Source organism: Typopeltis vanoorti, chromosome 14 (assembly GCF_054136105.1).
Source record: "Typopeltis vanoorti isolate ZY-2024b chromosome 14, IOZ_Tvanoo_1.0, whole genome shotgun sequence".
Taxonomy (NCBI): domain Eukaryota; kingdom Metazoa; phylum Arthropoda; class Arachnida; order Uropygi; family Thelyphonidae; genus Typopeltis; species Typopeltis vanoorti.
This window is the reverse complement of record NC_143562.1, coordinates 61,392,686-61,413,983: the sequence shown is the minus strand read 5'-3', so window position 1 is coordinate 61,413,983 and position 21,298 is coordinate 61,392,686. Positions and strand designations below refer to the sequence as shown.

Sequence of the window (21,298 nt, the reverse complement as noted above, 5' to 3'; positions counted from 1 at the left end):
ACAACAGCAAACCATCCGTCAATCGCCAATGTGCACCACTTATAATTAGTTAAGTTACCCTGGTGACTAATAATAATATTATTATTATTAGTCACATTATTAATAATAATAAACATCTTAAGTCGCTCATTCCAAAAGTTTTGGAGTGAGCGACTTAAGATTTTTCAGCCTTTCTTTAGTCTTTAAACAAATCTTCGAGGGAATCTCTTGCGTTTTACAAGGGCATGCCAAATACAATGTAAGAACCTTAAACCTAATATTCGAGGGTATATCTGTGAAATGGTTCTGTCGACTGGCCACTTGGATAGTACACAGTACAGGACATAACGGTAGTGCAGCAGGTGCCCTTCTGAATAACTAAAGAAATTTCCAGTCAGCTTCCATTTACTCTGTCAGATCGTGCCTAAGGGTGTCTGAATATAGTATGAAGGGATGAGAATTATCACGCAATAGACAGGAGTCAGTTTTGTGTGTGTGTGTGTGTGGGGGTATGCTTACAAGTCTTTCATCCCACACTGCATATCCCTACTCTCTAACTCCTCCCGACACTCAGCTAATGTAAGTCATCATGAATAAATGGCAATAACCTTAATTGCAATAAAAAAAATCTTCATCAGAAAATAAAACCAAATAAACAACAAAAAACATTTTCACATGCTTTTCATCAATACGAGCGGTTTTAAGAAGTGACTTTTAACTCTGACATAAACGTACGTGCACCACCACTTAAAGACATTCAAATCCATCCTGTTACTTCACAGAACCTCAACTAAAAGCTTCCAAACCAGCTATCTCCAATTTCCAAACAACATTCTTCATTACATCTACAACTATGAGGATGAATAACCGTACATTTGTCAGATCTGACCTCTCATGTCAAAGAATATAAAATCAGGAATCTTTTCAATCTATACTCTAATTATCTTTCAGAAAATAGCTCATCACAAAATAACCGGATAATCTTCTTCATCCCCCCCCCCCAACACTCTTGATCCTTTCATGACTCTTACCAAACATACAGTGGATAACTGCTATTCTCCTGTTAATTTAGACGAATTCCTTTTTATGGAATATATTCAACCAGTTACTTTTAGTCTTTTGTCCTGATTTCTCTCCATTTATCCATGATTTCTATTCCTCCTTTCTTTAGGCAGATTAATGTTTTCTTTCTAATCTATTTTCCCTTTTCTGTTCTTTATTCATGTCTTTTTTTAATATCTTTTTTTATGTTACTACTTGGAAAATAATTATAGGATATTTTTATAACATATGTAGTATCATATTTACTATCTATTATTATCACTTGTATTGTTCTAAACACTCGCAGCATCTATTGTATTATATTTTCATGTGTATTATATTTTCATGTGTACTACTTGTTCAGTGGTAATAAAATTTCAATCCCCCCCCCCCAAAAAAAAAATTACCTGAATTCTTACCAGAATGAAAGGCCACACTTCTCAGTCCAGTCTTTTCGATTTTCAAAAAAAAAAAAAAAAACATATCGAAAGTCGAAAAACAAAGGTTTCGCTTTATACAGGCTGGTATCCAGTCTTTCTAGTCTCTCGTAAAGGACACTGGATGCAACTTGCTAATTCATCAGGTCGAAATGTCAACCTGATGAATTAGCAATGTTAGGTAATGTTATATGCACACATAACATTACAAGCATGTTCACGTTATTAAAATTATCACAAAATGATTATGAGTAGGGCAACCAACCCGATTGATTTTACCCACCTGGTTGGTCTTGTGATTAACAAAATCGTTCTCCAACTAACTAGGCCGGGTTCGAATCTCACGTATGTATTTTGTAAAAGTTTTTGGATAGTAGAAGTGTGAGATCACAACCTGAAGTAGCGTGAAAAAAAGTTTCATGTTCGATCTCTAGAACAGCGTTTCGGATTCTGTAAAAAAACAAATATGAATCAAAATGTTAAAAAAAACTTATTCCGCCAACAAAGTTGATGATCTATAGGTTTTCAACCTATCTGCGAGTAGTAAAATGTATACAAAACGCATTGATGAACAAGCCAGAGATAGTTCTCTGCACAAGGAAGGATTCGTTTTCCACAACAGCACATTTCGAAATAAATTAGTTTTTTTTTGTTTGTTTATTTGTTTTAATCGGATAGCAGGGGGGGGGTGCATAAAAAACAATTTTTGATTATCTGAACTTCATCGTCACGAATATGCTTAAACTACAGTTAACTTAACACACACACACACTAATGGAAAAATCATGTAAAACTTCTACTGCAGTTTCTATTTTAAAATATCTATGCAAATTGCAGAATGGTTGCCTATATATTCAGTATATATAAAAAAAAACTTTAAAGATTTATTCTCGATTTGTATTCATTAGTAAATACAGCAAATAATGCAATATAAAAATGTTATTATTTTTTTTAAGTTAGTGTTCTTACAATTTCTTTCTGAGTGAGACTTGCATGTTATTCTTTTAGAACTGGACCACTAACTCTTAAACCACTTTTTTTTTCTATTTTTTCCCCCCTCCTCTAGCAACCTAGTAGTTCTCACGCGGAAACTCCGCTAATGAAAGCTTTTAAGGAGCCCAACAAATATTCTGAAGGTCTCAAAGAGTTCATCGAAAGCAACATACACTAGTGGAGTTGGGGAGGGCTAGTTGACGCCGCTGTGTGCATGGTTCGTTTAGAAATCACTGACTTCTGGAAAGTGCTAATTATTCTCAAATCTTTGAATGTAATTTTTCAGTGCATAGTTGCTGAACGGTTAATCAGTTTATTCACTTCGTTTTGATATTGGTTTGAAAGACTAGTTAAAGCAACATGCCAAGGATGATCACAAACAGTAGATACGATATTATCTGATGACTACATACAAGGTCCCTAATATATAAACAACCAAGCAAGGCTTATCTTCCTTAGCGTGTATTTCTTTTAGATAAATAAATAGAAAACAGAAAAACAGTAACTCATCAAGAAAAAGAAATGGTTAAGGAATTTGACATTTTACATTAATATCCGGAAGATATTTCCCTGTGTGTGTGTGTGTGTGTGTGTGTGTGTGTGTGTGTGTGTGTGTGTGTGTGTGTGTGTGTGTGTGTGTGTGTGTGTGTGTGTGTGTGTGTGTGTGTGTTCCAGCCACGAAAGCCTATAAACCTATAACACATTAGCACCATAAGTTGATCAATATTAATAATACTTTATGGAATATAACTATAATAATTCACCATGTCAGATATTTTGAAACTTGAATGGCAAAACGTAAATGCAAGATATAGCTGCAAAATTAGGAATGGTTGTTCTGGGAAAGGATGAAGGGTGAAAACAAGAAAAAAAAATAAAGAGAAGGGAATTGACTTATTATTACAGAAAGAAGTTTTTCCTACATCGGCAGATCCAAGCCTTCTTTTCCTTCCACTTACAATACAGGGATGGATGGAATCTATAGATCCGTTACAACTATCATGAACTTCACTATAAAAGGGTAAGGGATTTATTTTCCGAAGACCTGTATAAGTCCAAGCACACAGAGCGCTTTCAACAAAAAGTAAAACAACTGACAACAGTATCCAAATAAAACGCTCTCTACGTAAAATAACTGTGCTTTATGTTTGCACTTCCTGATATAATTATCATGCTTTATGCAGCCAATTACTGAGATTTTCAATGTTTAATTTAAGGGTATCTTTTTTTAGATGAGTAAACGGAAGAACGTAAAGCAAATATGAGTCGCTTTACTGTACGTGATTCAGGATTCTGTTTGGACAAAATGCACTCAAGTTGGGTACTTGGAATCCTTAGAAAAATTTATTAAGTGATTCCAAATTTTTGTTTTAATTAGACCATTTGCAAGGGCACAAGGAGGGGGGGGGGGATTTTTGAAATTATAGTGGACTAGATTTGTTTGGCTGGATGGATTTCAATGAAATTTGAAATTTACGACACCCGATAGAAGACAGAGTCTTCATAGCTCAGTAAGTATAGATGAAGCTCTTTAGTTGGAAAGACCTAAGTTCGAATCCCATCTACAACACGAAGAAACCTTATCAGGCATTTCAAATGAAGGTGACTTTGGCCGGTCTCGTACGGAGGGTAGAAGGGTTTTTCATCCGGCAAACCGGCCCAGTGAACACACATATATCTGCAACAATAAAATACTTACCCTTAGATGGATGCAGCAGAAAAATGGAAGGTCGGTTGCATTAAACATTTCCTAAAATCCTTAATCAGGGAATTTAAACTCGTTTTGAACGGACGAGAACTAGATGGAGATGGTGGGGTGATTTATTTTTGATTTTAAATCAATACATTCTGATAGCAAAATACGGCAAACGGATCGTAATAATTACGTACGAGCTAGGTGGAATTATATTTGGCATTTAAAATCTCTCAATATTTGCCAGGACATTTCAATTTTGATTACAACTGGATCCTTTGTTGTTGTCAAACGTACACAATAAATGACTTAAAGTACATGAAGACAAACTTAAAGTTTTTTTCGTCATATACTCTCTATAGAGCATATCACAAAATGTTGACTTAACCTACTTAATATCTTAAAAAGGCCATCCACTCAAATATTTGTTCATTTGGAATAATGGTAGAACACAGTAATTTTATCAACCAGTCGATAAACTATTTTTTTCGTTATAATTCTAGTTTTTGGCTGATAAAGCAATTTGAAACAATATTCCATCCCCACCCCCTTTTTTTTCGCTTTATTTGACCTCATTTATTCAAAAAACAGTTCTGGTTCGAAATTATAAATACAAGGGGGGGGGGGGGGCTTACGACACTTTCATTTACACTTCCGTAGAATAACGTAAGTTCAAGTTGTAAAGAGCAACAAAATAATAAAATAATAAAGGATTTTTTTTTTCTGAAAAAAGATCACACAGCGAATGTGAATTGACTCTAAATGTGACAAATGTGATTTTTATTTGCATTATTATAAATGAATTAAATTTTGGTGAATAATAAACTATATATAAAGTGATATTTAATGATTATAGTAAAATAAATTTGTGAAATTTATGAAGGAATAAAAAATTAAAAAGATAGCCAACAGTAAAGTCTCAAAGAACATGATAATAAGAAGGCATGCAAGTTCATAAGTTTGGGAGGGATGGAAATGGAAGTTAAGAAGAATGGAACCTGGTGAAGGAAGATCTAATGTTGTGTGTAGTGATCTGAACTTGGCCCATTAAAATGGTATAACTGTAATGAAAAATTCAGAGGAAATGAAAAAAAAAAAATCCTTGAAATCATATATTCATGTTAGCGCCTCCAAAATATATTAGCGCAGGAGTGTGATGGACAAGATGGAAAAACTGCTTATGTTGACGACATAAATGAACTCGATATCCCCGTAATATTAATTATGGTCTCAACCATAATTAATATTACGAGAGTTCTTCAATGAACTGAACGAAAAAGGTGGAAAAGAGTTTTTCACTGAAAGCAGGGGATAGTTCTTTAATCTCAAACAGCGAATCAAAATTCATCATGTTGAAGTTGAAGGGAAGATGTAAGCAAAAGCAGCGAGAGAATTGTGTGAATGATTTTTGCGAGCCAGAAACCTATCTCATTGACTTCCATTGCATGGCATTTTTTCCTTTTTTTCTTTTCGTGTTTTTTTTTTTATCGCTTTTACCTGCTGGAACTTAATTCCACCAACTTGAGGTCATTCTGCAATTCAGTACACTTAGTGCAGCGATCAGTAGTTGTTAAACTATTCTTAATTTCACCACTGATCCATGAAGGGGAAAAATTATTACAATTCCATCTTTTAGTGGTTTAACAATATGAAATGTATGCTTGCGTAACCTTGTGGATACTGCCAGAAGAAAGTCGTTACAGGTTCGATTCTAGTCGCCGACTAGAAGGGTTTTTCTAGGGGTTCCGTTATTTTTTTTTTTCCTCGGCAAGTGTGTGTCCGAGTTAGTCGATCGATGTTTACTTCATGCAAGTAGGTTCTCCCCTTCCCTATGCTCCTAAAGGATACTACGGTTTTTAACTCGGAAACTGGGGGGAGGGACAATCATAGACAACAAAAATAATAATAAAATTATTTAAGTTAATTATTATTAAGAACTAGATAATAAAGAGAAAGAGAAGCAGAGGACAACCGAGAAGATGGCGGCATGGTTTTGAAAACAACGGCACTACAAGCAACAAGGCTTCATAGTGAAAGAATAAGAGGTAGATAGTTGCTATCAATTATCAGACCTGTTGGAATTTAGGATCACAAAATGGCGGTGGTTGTCTTCCGCACTCTCACTTCAAAAATTCTAAAATCATCGGTAGTGACGGGTACAACTTTCGTTGATGCGGCGAAGGATGGAGAACTGGCTGTCCTTCCCTCGATTTCCAAAAGTTAGTTTGAGAGGGTGGGGGGGAACCCACGTTCAGGAATAAAAGGCACTTAGAAGATTTTTTAGTTTACAATTTGAAATGATAATATTTTATTTTTTCAGCTATAATCAGATTTTTTTTTTTTTAGAACGATTCGAAATTATAATAGTTCCTCCCTGCCCTGATGAAATTTAAAGAATTCTGATAGTAAGCTTAAAGTTTTGTATTTAAGATCCCTATCAAAATTTGTTGAGTGATTTCAACTAGATCATTTTAATAGAAAAATAAGACCAAGCAAAATTACAGTATTTTTCACCTTATAAGACGCGCTTTTTTGTACCTAAAATTTATCTGAAAATCAGGAGGCGTCCTATCAGTAGCGCACTCAGGATTTAATCTTGGGGGGGGGGGGGGGGGGGAGAGAGTTGAGTAGACGATTTGAGAATTGAGAATACACACTACGCATCGCATACGATCTATGACTGAGCATCTGCAATCGCTAATTCATAAGTAGTATAGAAATAGAAGACACGATACAACATAAATAAAAAAATGAATTTTAATTAGGAAAAAGTTTTGGAAAATTTTCTAGTTTTTTGTCTCCTTTTTCTTTGAAGGGGGGGTCAAGGGGATCTTCCCCCCCCTCTGGGTGCGCCACTGCATCCTATACGCCAAATGCTTCTTATACATCGATGTGTATTTTATGTATGCACAGTTACGGTGCGTCATCGCTTGTCGGTAATACATGATCAGTTTGAATAGTTGTACGATTTTTAACGGTCACGCATTTAAACTAGTAATCAATACATTATCATATTGATTTATTTATTTTATAACTCGGATTACACAGACATAGCTATTACGATTGCGTTTAAGCGTAGGTGATTGAGTACGCAAAAAAGAATGACAATAGGGCAGCATAGCGGCATTTTGGGCCTCCGCCTACAAAAAAAAAAAAAAAATGATACGAACTTGGAGAAAACAAAAGCAGCAATTAATAGAAGCAAATTCTAGAAAAATAATCTACCGTTTCTAAAAAAATACAGAAACCGACAAAATAGCCAGAAATTGAAAATGAATTAAAAATTTGGATATATATATATCCAAAATTCGGAAAGGATATATATATATATATATATATATATATATATATCCTTTCCGAATCTCCTTTTTCAAAATAGAAGAATTTCATGACGCTACAAGAAATGTCGAGTATATACATTATATTTGTTAGTAATTTAAAATATTTTACAATTTTATTTTATTTTTTAAACTTACTCTTTTACATTATATTAAGTGCCAAAAAAAGACATTTAAGTCTGCTTTTACTAGAGTTACGGGGGTCATTATTACAATATTGTTAAAAATACAAATCACTAGATCCAAGTCAACGGCAATAACATCGATACAAAAATGAGTTGTTGTTTTTTTAATAAGATTCCAGAATGTTTTAGCTGTTTCATTAACATTCGACAATTATAATTACCTATTATATTATTGATAATATAATTATCTTTAATAATTATTAAAGACGTTGCTGTGTACCAGTTTAGACTCACCTCGACTGCTGGATATGGTATATAATACTGCATTGGGTATAATAATGGAGACAATTCTCCAAGTCTAAAGTTGCTAGGGCAGATCTGTAAACACTCTAAGTGACTATTTCGAGAATACTCAAGTTTTCCATTTTATTTCTTATCAAATAGTTGGTTGCCAAATTAATAGCTCGCTCTTGGCATTTCCAAGACATTTGATCGAGTCTGGATACTTGCCAAATTACCGTCTTATGGTTTACCTTCCACTCTGGGCTGTCAATTTTGTCGTTTACTACGCGTCATGGTGGATGGCTTTCTTTCTTCAATTTTCTCCACCAGCAACCGTTGGTCAGCATCCATTCACTTCTGTCATAATATATACAGTTAACCCTTGAACAATACAGGGATTAGGGGCGCCAATCCCCCGCGTTGTTCGAAAATCGTATAGCTTTTGACTGCCCAAAAGCTTAACTACTAATATTCTACTGTTGACCGGAAGACTTACCGATAAACAGTCGATTAACACATATTTTGTATGGTATGTATGTATTATATACTATATTCTTACAATAAAGTAAGCTAGATAAAAGAAAATGTTATTCAAGAAAATCACAAGGAAGTGAAAATACATTTACAGTATTGTACTGTATTTATCGATACCGTAAGTTTACGTTGTCTGTTTACAAGATGAATCTCTGTCTGTGTACCTACATCAATAATCAATATTGTCTTATATGATACAAAAACACTGTAGATGTTATGCATATTACCAGAGCCGACGCTAGGGTCTTTGCCGCCCGCATGCAATTTCTATCTAAGCGCCCCTGTAACGATCCGTGAGTGTGTGGTTCTTTTACGATAATAAAAATTTCAATTATTTGAAATTTCTTAAATAAATTTTGACAGAACAGCCACACGTTGGTTCGCTAAATGTAACGAACCGGTGGTGTTGACTAGGTAGGATAATCGTTGAAAACCCGAATATTCAAAAAATTCTCAAAAGTTAAAGCAAATTTTGATAAAGCCACTTCACCTTTAATCGTTGAATATAATGATACAGGGATTATAGCCTTGTCGTGACGACTTTTTTCTGTCGAGTTCTAAATCTATCTAGTTTCAAGTCACTTTTATGAATAATACAACTAATTACGAAATGATCACCGATCCAAAAGTAGGGAAATTTATATTTATACTGCGCCACCCTATTCTTAGATTAGTCTATATAAATAGTAGGATCAGTTCTAAATTAAGTTAGCTGTCATCTCATTAGGCCGAATCAACTATTATCATTTTTACTTGGGGTTCCCGCAAGATTCGAATATTTATGAACGGTGCAATAATAAGGAATTCAGGTAAACACAATATTTAGATCAACAAAATAAAACATTTAATATATGATATGGTTAACAATTACAAGAACTCTATTTTAAAATGGAACTATACAATTAACTTAACACATCTTCTTAGGTCACTGATGCTAATTCAATGTTCTAACTTTCATATACTATTCACAGTCTCAAAAACACAAATCTTCTTATCTCAAGTTAATATAACAATTTCACATTTTATTCAGTCTTCACAAATCTATCAACTCAATGTTTATATTCACAGCAGGCAATAAACTACGTAAGCTATATTCCAAGCAAATATATTCCCGGACCTTGAGCATTGGAGATATATTACAATTAATGCTAGAATAGACAAACTTATACAACTACTCTTACCAGACAAATTCTTCAATACATAAAATTATTGAGAGAGAGCACTTATGAATTAACTTAACTAACATTAGCGGAACACACATAATAAATATTCTCCATAGTTTAAACTGTATTACTGTAAGTCGCACTTCACTATTCCAAACAACAGTAATTAGGTACTATCTTTTCCTGTTCACTTTTCTCCAAGTAATCAATATAACCTTTTCCTAGGGCAACATAGAATTTAATCGTAATCCAGATTAACTGGAACTAATCAGAATTTTCGCATTGACTGTCCAGTTTCCTTTTATCTGATTACGGCATCAACCTTTCTTCATAACAACAGCAGATTTCGCTTATAACATTAAACTTTATGTTTCACTACTTATAGGTTCACTTCCCAACACTATACTCATAAATTTCTGCCCTGAGGATTTTATAATCTTGGTTCCGCAAAATTCTCTCCTCACTCCTTAATAATAATTCTTCTCTTCCTTTCTATCTTATCTATGACCTTCCCTCTTCTTTCTCTTTCTCTATAACCTTCTATATATACTGTATGACCTTCACTCCCACCTTACGTTCGAACGCCACGCTCTACTCCACTCGTGGTTGTTTACGCGTGCGTCTCCATGACAACAGACTGCACGTAAACATTTCGCTAATGTAATGTATGGTCTATTATTATTCATGAGTGATTACATAACATTAAATATTTCACAAATAAAAACAACAGAATATTTAAGCTACTTCTTTAACTTTTTGATTACGTATACAGTTAAATATAAATTAACACTTTACGTTACACCACATATATTTAGTTATACAAAATTCTAAACATATTATTATTTTATAAGTTAATAGCAGGTCAGATTTTGAGTAAATATTTAATTAGTAATTCTTAATTAAGGAATAATAAACAATTTTATATAAACCATGATTAATATTTAATAAGCAATGTTAAATGTGAATGAAAAATAATAAATTACATAACATAGCTTCATTCACAATTTAACAGCCTTCTCACCGACCCGAATTGCTAACAAAATTAAAATGAATTTTAATTAAAGTCAAAATTTATTTGAACTAATGTTTAAAAAATTCTTGCATTTTACAAGTTACTAAATTCTTAGTAACTTGTAAAAAAATTTTAATAATTTTTATAAGTGGAGCTATCTTTTAGGAAAATAAAAGAAACTCAAGATAGATGAGAAAATTAGAAAAGAATTCAGAAATAATTAGAACATTTAATATAAGTATTCAAAAAATAACATCTTTACAGAATAACAGAAAATAAATTAAATTACATAAATATACTTGCAATTTTTTTAATTAAAATTTTAAGGTTTTTGATTTCACATTCACAAAATTAGAAATAATGATTTTAACGTCTAATTCCGCACATATATCATTTTCAATAGCTATTAGCGCCAAACTAACAAGCCTATTTTGTGACATACTTGTTCTTAAGTAGGTTTTAATCAATTTTCAACTTGGAAAAGGAACGTTCACCGCTCGCTACACTAACAGTTAAGGTTAACAGTATTCTTAAAGCAATTGAAAAGTTAGCAAAAGATAAGTTATTGGACACAATAAAATTAAGAATATCGAAAGGGCTTTTGAATATTTAAATTATCCTTCCGAAAAATATCCCGGAAAGCACATAACTCGTCATATAGTTCTATTGTATTTACGTCTTTATTGTCGCAGTCCTTCAAGAGATTCTCTAAATCGTCACAGTTTCTTCGTAAATCTTCATTATTAATTTGTAGTAATCTATACAAGAAATTGAAATTATCATAATATGTTTTTAGTTGTTCAAAATCGTTCTATTAACGAACACATTGCAACGTCTAGAAGTGTATAAAACACATTCACTCTAAATTTATCTTCTGGTGATTGTGGCGTTTCGTCATGATGCTAGTAGTCCAATTGTCATGTCTTCTTTCGTCGTCGAACTTCCGTACCAGTTTTAAATTCTTGTTCTCCATCCACCTCTTCACTCAGTTATTTTGCCGTTTTTAGAACTTCTTTAAAATTTGTATCTGATCGATACTCTTGTAAGAATATCGATCTTACAAGATCTTAACGAAAACTTACGAAAACTTAAAATTCTTGTAAGAATTTTAAGTTTTCGATAGATTCTAAAGCAAGTGTAATGTTCATATTTTTGTCTTGAAGCATTTTACTCACAGGCTTTAATCTGTTAAGTAAATCATGCCAAGTTATAAGAAAGCAAATAAATTTGTAGTCCTTTATTTTAATAATTTAAATATTCAATTTAAATTATTAAAATAAATTTAAAATAAAATAAGATAATTTAAATATTCAAAAGCCTTTCGATATTCTTAATTTTATTGTGTCCAATAATGTTTTGTGCTTCATGCTGAGTTTCTTTATTAAAATTTTCATTATTTAAAATTTCAAAAAGTACATCGTAAATTTCTCCTAACTGATATTGTAGAGGGCGGATTGCATTAATTTACTTTTATTTTTTATTTTTTATATTTATATATAATTTATATTTATATATATATATATATATATATTTTTATATTTTTATTTTTATATTTTTATATTTATATATATTTATATTTTACTTTTTTATTTGTAGTCCTTTATTTTAATAATTTAAATATTCAATTTAAATTATTAAAATAAATTTAAAATAAAATAAAATAAAATAAGATAATTTAAATATTCAAAAGCCTTTCGATATTCTTAATTTTATTGTGTCCAATAATGTTTGTGCTTCATGCTGAGTTTCTTTGTTAAAATTTTCATTATTTAAAATTTCAAAAAGTACATCGTAAATTTCTCCTAACTGATATTGTAGAGGGCGGATTGCATTAATTTTACTTTCCCATCGCGTTTCTGATGGCTGTTTCAATGTTAATTTTTTTACGAACTTTAAAAGGATTTCCCAACGTTTGTAAGAGAATGAAAAGAAATTTTATATTTCTTGAATGATTGCAAAGAAACTAATTGTATCTGCATTCATTTTGGCTGCATCGTTAATGATTAAATTTAGAGTATGAGCAGCACATGGCAAGTAAAAAGCTCGAAGATTTTTGTTCGAAAGCAAATTTTGGAACCCAAATTTTTTCTTTTTCATATTTGCCCCATTGTCATACCCTTGACCTCGCATGTCTTCAATGGGAATGTTCCATTTTTTCCAGTTGTTCCATTATTGTTGCACATAAACCACGTCCTGTGGAATCTGATGTATCTGCAAAACCGAAAACGTTTTCCCTGATCTTGACAATTCCATTGTCACAGGAAACAAAGCGAATAATGATGGTCATTTGTTCTGTTTTACTTGCATCAGGTGTGCAGTGTAAAATTATGGAATAATATTTAGATTTTTGAATTGATAATAAAATTGTATCCCTGATTGCGTTACTTGAAGTTTCCAATATTTCATTTTGACTGTCTTTACTCAAATAGTGTACTCTATTGTTTCGTTGTAGGGCACTTTCAACATGATTTTCCATAACGGGATTAAACATAGCAAACAGTTCGACTAATTTTAAAAAATTGCCGTTATTCCTTTCATATAATTTATCAGATGATCCGCGAAAAGCTAAATTTCGACTACCAAGGAATTTTATAATTTCAATCAAGCGTTCTAAAACACTCGACCGTTGTTTATTTTCCATTTCATACATTTTTTTTTTTTTAATTTTTATCAAGTTCCTTCCATTTTAAGAAATTTTTCATGTGAGTTAAACTAGTCTCGTGTCTATGTAAAGTTGTACTTACATTTCCCCAATTGTTATATACAAGACTCAGTAGGTGATTCAGTTGATTCAGTAGGTGCGACAAGTTTGCAACAAAAGCAAAAAACAGCATTTAAAGTTTCGGAATAAATGAGCCATGTTCTTGGCAAGAGCTCCTGTTTTCCATTTTTCTATTACAATACATGTCGCCAAATTTACGACCTATGTATCTCTGGGATATATTATATTTTTCTTTTGAACAGGCCCCATTTCAATTAAAACAACTCGTAATTTTTCATCAATATTTCCCCATTCACCTGGATCTTCTAAATTTACAGAGACTAACAATGTGTTAGTTTCGTAGTCAACTACAACTAAATCTTGTTGTAGTTGACTAAATCCTAACTATTTTTCACTTAAATCTTGTTCAATAGTTGCAATAGTACTTTCATGAAAACTGGATGATGTACAGCGTTCTTCGACTCTGATTTCTGATGTATCGAGTTGGTTACAATCTGCATCAGAATATTTTAATATTTTAACAAATTTATTAAGAGCCCCAGTTTGTTTCTTAATATCTGCTTCTTTCGCAGCATGACGCTTACGATTTTGTGCACCGAATAACTTTTTTTAATTTTTGATTCCATTTCTATTTTATACCCACAAGAAATTATTACACAACACGACACAGAGACGAAATAATGGTCGGCAATGCGCTACTGTCAGTAGCCTACTGAGATGTATACCATATGACTGATTAACTAGCAACAAATGTTTTGTACGAAAATTCGTTTCTGCGCATGATTACCGTTCACCGTTTCACTTTAGATAAACTGCAGTAGACACAACATTCTGCAGGCAAGCATTTAGCCTGCTCTAGCTGCAAAATTGTAAACAGCTGGGTGATCAAAGAGGCGGCAATATACTTTTTTTTTTTTAATTTTTATTCGGTGTATCCGGCCTTATTTATTTTAATATTGATCATTCTAAGAATTTTTTGTTTTTATGATAAAACTTTTGTTTCTTAAAAATTAACTTATGAACCGTTCCCTGGCGCGGCGTCCCCATCGCAGCGGCGCCCGCATGCTCTACATGTCCGCTTCCGCCGGCCCTGCATATTACTAACACTGAACATAAAAAAGGAAAAGGTAATGTGAAAAAGAAATTATTCATATTTATTTACAGATATAAATGCATTGATAACGAAGCAGCAGCAATATGATTACTTCATGGTAGCCTAGTGTAATCGATACGATTGCTTCGTGGTAGCCTAGCCGCGAAGCAATTATTTTATGCTAATTAATAACAGTTATTTTATCCAGTTATGATTTAATACTGCTTCTTTAAGTTTGTTTACATTTCTCTTTGGCCACGTACGGTCTGTAAGTGTTTGTGTACGTAAGTTTTGATAAATTTTAACGTTTTTATGATGGATTTGTGTCAAATTGACACAGTCTATTTTATCACTGACATTGTCAATGATAAAATAGACTAGTATCTACATATACTTTATGCATTCATAAAATACCTAACTGTTTTTTTGTTTTTGTTTTTGATATTTCTAAGCTACGCGGTTCGTCTGCGAATTTTTTCAAGATGTCGAAATCCCTAAACAAATTTCAAATATATTTATTTAAAAAAAAAAAAAAAACCATCGCGTATAAGTGGATCCGCGTAGTTCAAACCGGCGTCCTTCAAGGGTCAACTGTGTATATTAGGGTTCGTAATAAAATAGTAAGTAAGTATAGGTAAAAAGTGGTATAGGTAAAAAGGTTTTAATATAAAAACACAACTAGTTTCGGTTTGTAACAGCCTTCATCAGGTAACATTATAAAAGAAAGAAAAAAGAAAAACAACTAAAACACTGAAGCTTAAATAAAATATGAACATCATAGAGAGTCTCGATACATAATTGACATTAAATCGTTGTGGTTATATTTAAAGCTCTTCTTTCGTTAGTTGTATTGTTGGAAAGGTGCGTGCTAGTAGCATCTCGTGAACGCCAGTACATGCTTACAGCTGAATGACAATCTGGGAGGTTGTAGCTCAAGTTATTATTTAGATGAACAGGATTGAAGATGATTTCTCTAGATTCCACGATTTTTCTCTCTAGTTCATCACTGCAACGGAAGATGTTAGTAGATTTTTCCCAGTCGACTTTATGACTTTGGTTTTCATCATTAAGATTAGCCGAGAAAAGGATATGACTTGATAATGCACTGGCTCGCTGTCTCTTGTAAGTAATGTCCCTCATGTGTTCTTCCATACGCAATTCAACAGATTTGTCTGTCTGCCCAAAATAAGGAATATCACAATCACACAATATTTTATATACACCAGGGTATTTGAGTTGATGATGACAAGGTTTTGGGTGGCTTATTAAGAAACGGATCTTCGACAGACAAAACTGCAGAATTGCGTATGGAAGAACACACGAGGGACATTACTTACAAGAGACAGCGAGCCAGTGCATTATCAAGTCATATCCTTTTCTCGGCTAATCCTAATGATGAAAACCAAAGTCACAAAGTCTGCTGGGAAAAATCTACTAACATCTTCCGTTGCAATGATGAACTAGAGAGAAAAATCGTGGAATCTAGAGAAATCGTCTTCAATCCTGTTCATCTAAATAATAACTTGAGCTACAACCTCCCAGATTGTCATTCAGCTGTAATCATGTACTGGCGTTCACGAAATGCTACTAGCACGCACTTTCCCTATAATACAACTAACGAAAGAAGAGCTTTAAATACAACCATAACGATTTAATGTCAATTATGTATCGAGACTCTCTATGATGTTCATAGTTTATTTAAGCTTCAGTGTTTTAGTGTTTTTTCTTTTTTCTTTCTTTTATAATGTTACCTGATGAAGGCTGTCACAAGCCGAAACTAGTCGTGTTTTTATATTAAAACCTTTACTTAAATCTCGGTTCTAGTCATTCAATTCTTTATAAAAATGTATATATATATATTTCTGGTTAGATGGGTGAAGCAAAATTGCTTTTCATATTCCCCTTTGTCTTGTAATGAAAGAACTTTGAATGTGTGAGCTATATGCCCGCCCATTGAGGGCAGTGAAGTTAGCTGTGTTCAGCTGAACTTAAGATAGACTTTGGTCTTTTATATTTGTAACTTTCTGCTTCATTATATTCCGAGGCTTCCTTGATTAATGAGTTTGGATGGTTACTTTTCTTGGTAAAGAACTTCTCAGCTAGATTTAGGAGAAGGGAAGAGATATAAGGGATATTAACTTCTCTATGGATCTGGGTGTTTCTTATAAACCAAGGGGCATCCACATCCTCATGCGCTTATTCTGTAATCTCTGGAGTTTTAGAATGTTTGAATTCGCGGTGTGGCTCTACGCTGGGGATGCGTAAGTGATGACCGATCGAATTACCATCTTGTAAATTGTTAATTTTGTTTGCATGTCCAGTTTACTTTGTCTGTTGATCATAGGGTAGAGCTGTGCTAAGACTTTGGATGTCTTTGAGGTAATGTAACTAATATGTTTGCTGAATAGGAGTTTACTATCAAGAATCACTCCAAGATATTTAACTTCAGTCTGCCATGAAATCTTTACTCCCAATAAATAAATATCCTCCATGGTATGGATTTTCTTTCTAGTAAACCGGTGCACTTGTTGAGCTGTACTATGGGCCTTACGGAAGCCGAACTGTTCATTAGGCAAAATTCTTAACTTATCTGTTTCTGTTGGAATCTTGAGAGGATCACTTTCTCTGTCACCTTTCCGAGGCTGGACAATAGGCTTATGGGTCTGTAGCTTTCGGGAAGGTGAGGAATTTTTCCTGGCTTCTTCAATGGCATGATGGTGGCTATTTTCCATGTAGTAGGGAAATGCTGGAATCTAAAGATGGCATTTGTAATGTTGACAAGATGGACTATGGCCTTTCTTGGAAGTAGTTTTACTATTCTGTTAGTTATGCCATCCGGTCTTGGAGCTTTTTTACTGTTTAGATGGGAGATGATATTTATCATTTCTGCCGGATTTGTAGGAGTGATATGTTCGGAGTTAACAGTGTTCTGTCTTAAGGTTGTCCTAACATGACGATGAATCGTGTACATAAGGTTGCTATTTAGATTTGTATAAGATGGATTGCTGAGATTCTAGGTTATCTAGTGCTTCGGCTTTCTCTTCATCTTTGTGAACTATCCCTTTCTTGGTTTGTATAGGGGTATGAGTTGCTTTTTGGTGCGGATTGCTCTTAAAAATTTCCATACAGAATGATCTTCAGTATCGATGTTAGCCAATTTGGTATCTCATTGATGGTTTTTGTGTTTTTGAAGAGCATCCCGGACCTGCCTGTTTAAAATGTTCAATACTGTTTTATCTTATGGGGCTCTGGTATTGTAGTATCTCTTTCTGGCTCTATTTTTTGCTCTGATTAGCTCCATGATTTCTTCAGGGATACGGTTGGTTGGGTGGAAGACAGTGGATTGTCTGACTGATTCTATTGCTTTCTGAATTTGTATGGTTAAGTTATTTACTGCTGTGTCAATCTCTTCCTTTTTACTGATATTGGGCACCGGACCAATATGATCGGGAAGAACCTTGGCTAACGTCCCATGGTATGAATGTGTGCAGAGGAGAGGATTGATCTGATAAACTTAGATTAAGCACTATGGGACTGTGGTCAGAAGATAATTCTTTGACTGATTCCAATTTGAATTGGTATCTTAAATTTTTAAAGATGACAATGTCTAGTACATCCGAGCTACCTGAAGGGCTGAAGTGGGTGGGATCGGTAGGGCCGGCCACAACAACAGAGTTGAGCATTGCAAAGTTGAAAAGTGTGTGACCTTTGGTGTTAGTTGATGAGCTGTACCAAGCTGTGTGTTTTGAGTTGAGATCTCCTGCTATTATTGAGTCATTTGGACCAAGTATGAAGTCCAGATCTGTTGTCAGCAGAGGAATGCTCAGAGGGTTATAAGCAGCATAGATCTTGAGACTCCCAGCATTGCAGGTATGTACCTCCATACCGGTCACCTCCAGGTTTATTTGGGGCTTGTCTATTGTATTATGATTCAAATAACTCTTATATATGGCTGTGCCTCCACCTCTTGTGCCAATTCTGTCGTTTCTGTACACAGTGTATCCACGGATTTTGGGGTTATTAGCTGGTCTTAGGTGTGTTTCACCAATCAAGATGATATCAGCACTGAGATGAGTTGCAAATTCTTGAAGTTCCAAAACCTTGTTCAGCAATCCATTTGCATTCCATGCGATTATCTTAAGAGCTTTTAGTTTGAATTTATTACTCATGACAGATGGCTGTTATAATGTTTTGAGTGCCTTGCAGGAATCTCTTTCTGGAAGATTGTGAGGGGCATGTCTTGCTGAATTCCTGCAGCATGGTGTCAAGTGAGGCTGTTAAAACGGATGTTATGTTGGAGCTTTCTAGCTCGAGAGGTGTAAGAGGCTTAGTCCTTGCAGCCTCAGCATATGTTTTGGTCATGGTTGTTCCTTCCTGTGAGGTTGAAGACGAGGTGTTTCGGACTGGAGAACGATCTGTTTGGTCGCTTAAAACGTTGTTACGTGGAGAAGCAAGATTGACTTTTGTTGATCCTCGATTTTTTGGATTGGAAAGGCATCCCTTGTAGTTGGGGGGTGGGGTCCTCTGCAGTTGCACAGCATGCTGGAGTTGTGAGAGGCTTGGTGCATGTGATGGTCTGGTGTCGCTCGCCGCACTTCAAGCACCTGAAGGCTGCCTTACATAATTTTTGGGTATGTCCAAACCTTTGGCATCTATGACAATGACCTGCAGATGCTATTTTCCTAAGAGGCTCAGTTGAAATCTTGAGTCCGCATACTAATGTTAGTTCATAGATCTGCTTTTGTGTGTTGCTTATTTCCACCAGCACCAAAGGCATTGGTCTTTTATCAGATCTGAGCATCCTGCTGCTCATTTTTACTGGGGACAGGCCCTGTCTGGAGAGATCAGTGCTTACATCTTCAGGAGTGATACCTTCAGCTATCCCACGTAGAACTACCTTCAGGTTCTTTTCGCAGGGTAAAGTGAAGGTGTGATATGGGACGTTAGCATTGTCCATAAATCTGGTCATCTGTCTGTAATCCATGACAGTAATGGGCTGTATTTTAACTCCCTCATCTGGGTTTTTGGCCCATGAGAATGAGATGTTTTGTTCTCTGAGGGCTGACAAGACAGGGATCCATTTTTCCTTATCCTTTAATATAACTGGCGGTATCTTTTCTTTAGGACCATTGAGTGCTTCTATCCCTGTTGTTTTGGGTTCTCCACATTGGTGGAGATTTTCCTCTTCTTTTTGACCATTTGGAACTCTGTATCTGTTTCCAAGGTATGATAATTGCTGTCTTGGGATGTAGCATCTTCCATACTTGGGGAGTGTGCAAAATCTGATTGCGTCAGAGTTATCGGCTCTTCACTTATGTCATCCATATTGTCCCCTGTGACTGCTGTGTGTGTGTGTAGGTTGGGGGGGGGGATGGCAAAGAGCTTGACTTTTCCTGGCCAATTATCACTCAGTAGCTTTTCTAGTCTGAGGAATTCCATGTATACTTCCTCGAATTTGGCCTCATTCAGAAGTTTTGCCATGACAATAATATAGAAATGTGTTAAGACACAGATGGAGAAAGAGTAGAGATTGCTCAGGTGTCCCGAGCAGATTAAAGATAATCCTGTGGACTTTTGAGGGTCCACTAGCAAATCCCGTAGACACTCTTAGGTGTCTACCAGCAATAAAATACAACTAGAGAAAAGGAGTGTCACGAAATCACTTGGCCACAGATTGAAATCCTACCTCCCTAAATAAAACCATAAATCCACCACTGGTCCTCATTGCAGGTGGGGCCCGCCGGCCATTAGACCGGCGACTATATATATATATATATATATATATATATATATATATATATATATATATATATATATATATATTTGTGATTGTCATCATTATTAAAAACGAAGCCATAAATTCATTTGTACTATGTTTTAATTGGTATTTTAAACCGGAAAGTACCTGTCTTTTATAATTTCATTTGTCTATATACCGATTATGAATGTTATGAATCTTAAAACTATATATACAGGATAATTAAATAGAATAACAATGAGTTATTATATACACTGTGTTAAAACAATTATTTATTATAGCAATCATATAAAACTTATTATTACTATATACATTTATTAAAATAAATACAATTATAGAGCCAATATTTTATAAATGAGAGCTAAAATATCAACCTCTAGATATGCACGTGAAATCTTTAACAGTCGATAATTTTTTTCCCCCTCGCAACTCGCGTCAGAGCTAAACTGTACACGCTCAAAACTGCAGACGCCTTTCTTTTATTTACTTATTTGCGTTCACGGAAACGTGGAAATTCAGCATTGTGTTTATAAAATCAATTTAAGAGAATGACAAACGACTGATCCACGAAACGATAGAGTGCTTACACGTAAAACAAAATATTAGCAAAAAACTTACCGAAAGCTAGCATGAGAATATTCAACAACTTGAACTACGGCCAATAATAATTATACCAATTACAAAAGGGAAGAAGAAAAGCAAACATTTTCAAAAATAACTTAATCAAAGGACTTTTAAAACGATTCTCTCTTGTGAATAACCACTTGTAGTGTACTGCGATAAGCTTGCTGATAAAACACCAACTTATCGTTTCGCACTTTATCTGCATGCCTAGTTTTCTTTATCAGTAAACAACAATCCTGGTTTTGTGCTTTATAACTATCATCTTTCAAACTGTTCGGGGACACGTTGGAAAGAAAGTACCAACATGGCGATCGAAAGTTAAAACTGGAATTTCTAAGAGTTGTTGTGACTGTTTCACATTCGTATTATTTGTGTTTTCACGATTATTCTCTTGATAAAGGTATTCTTTCAAAAGGCAAGGCTTAATTTAACTTGATGTTTTTATTTTTTTTTTTACAAATTACAAAATATAAATTATTGTACCATTCCAGTAAAAAAAAAAAG

General features: G+C 34.1%; 1 protein-coding gene across 1 annotated transcript in view; it reads right to left on the bottom strand.

Moving 5' to 3' along the window:
* LOC150099531 (phosphatidylcholine:ceramide cholinephosphotransferase 1-like) overlaps nt 1-20,880 on the bottom strand; it is a 122,068-nt gene extending 101,188 nt beyond the window's left edge. Inside the window, exon 1 of the mRNA XM_090404524.1 lies at nt 20,789-20,880. The gene's annotated coding sequence lies outside the window, so the exon portion shown is untranslated. The remainder of the gene's footprint in view (nt 1-20,788) is intronic.
* Between the last annotated feature and the right edge of the window lie 418 nt (nt 20,881-21,298).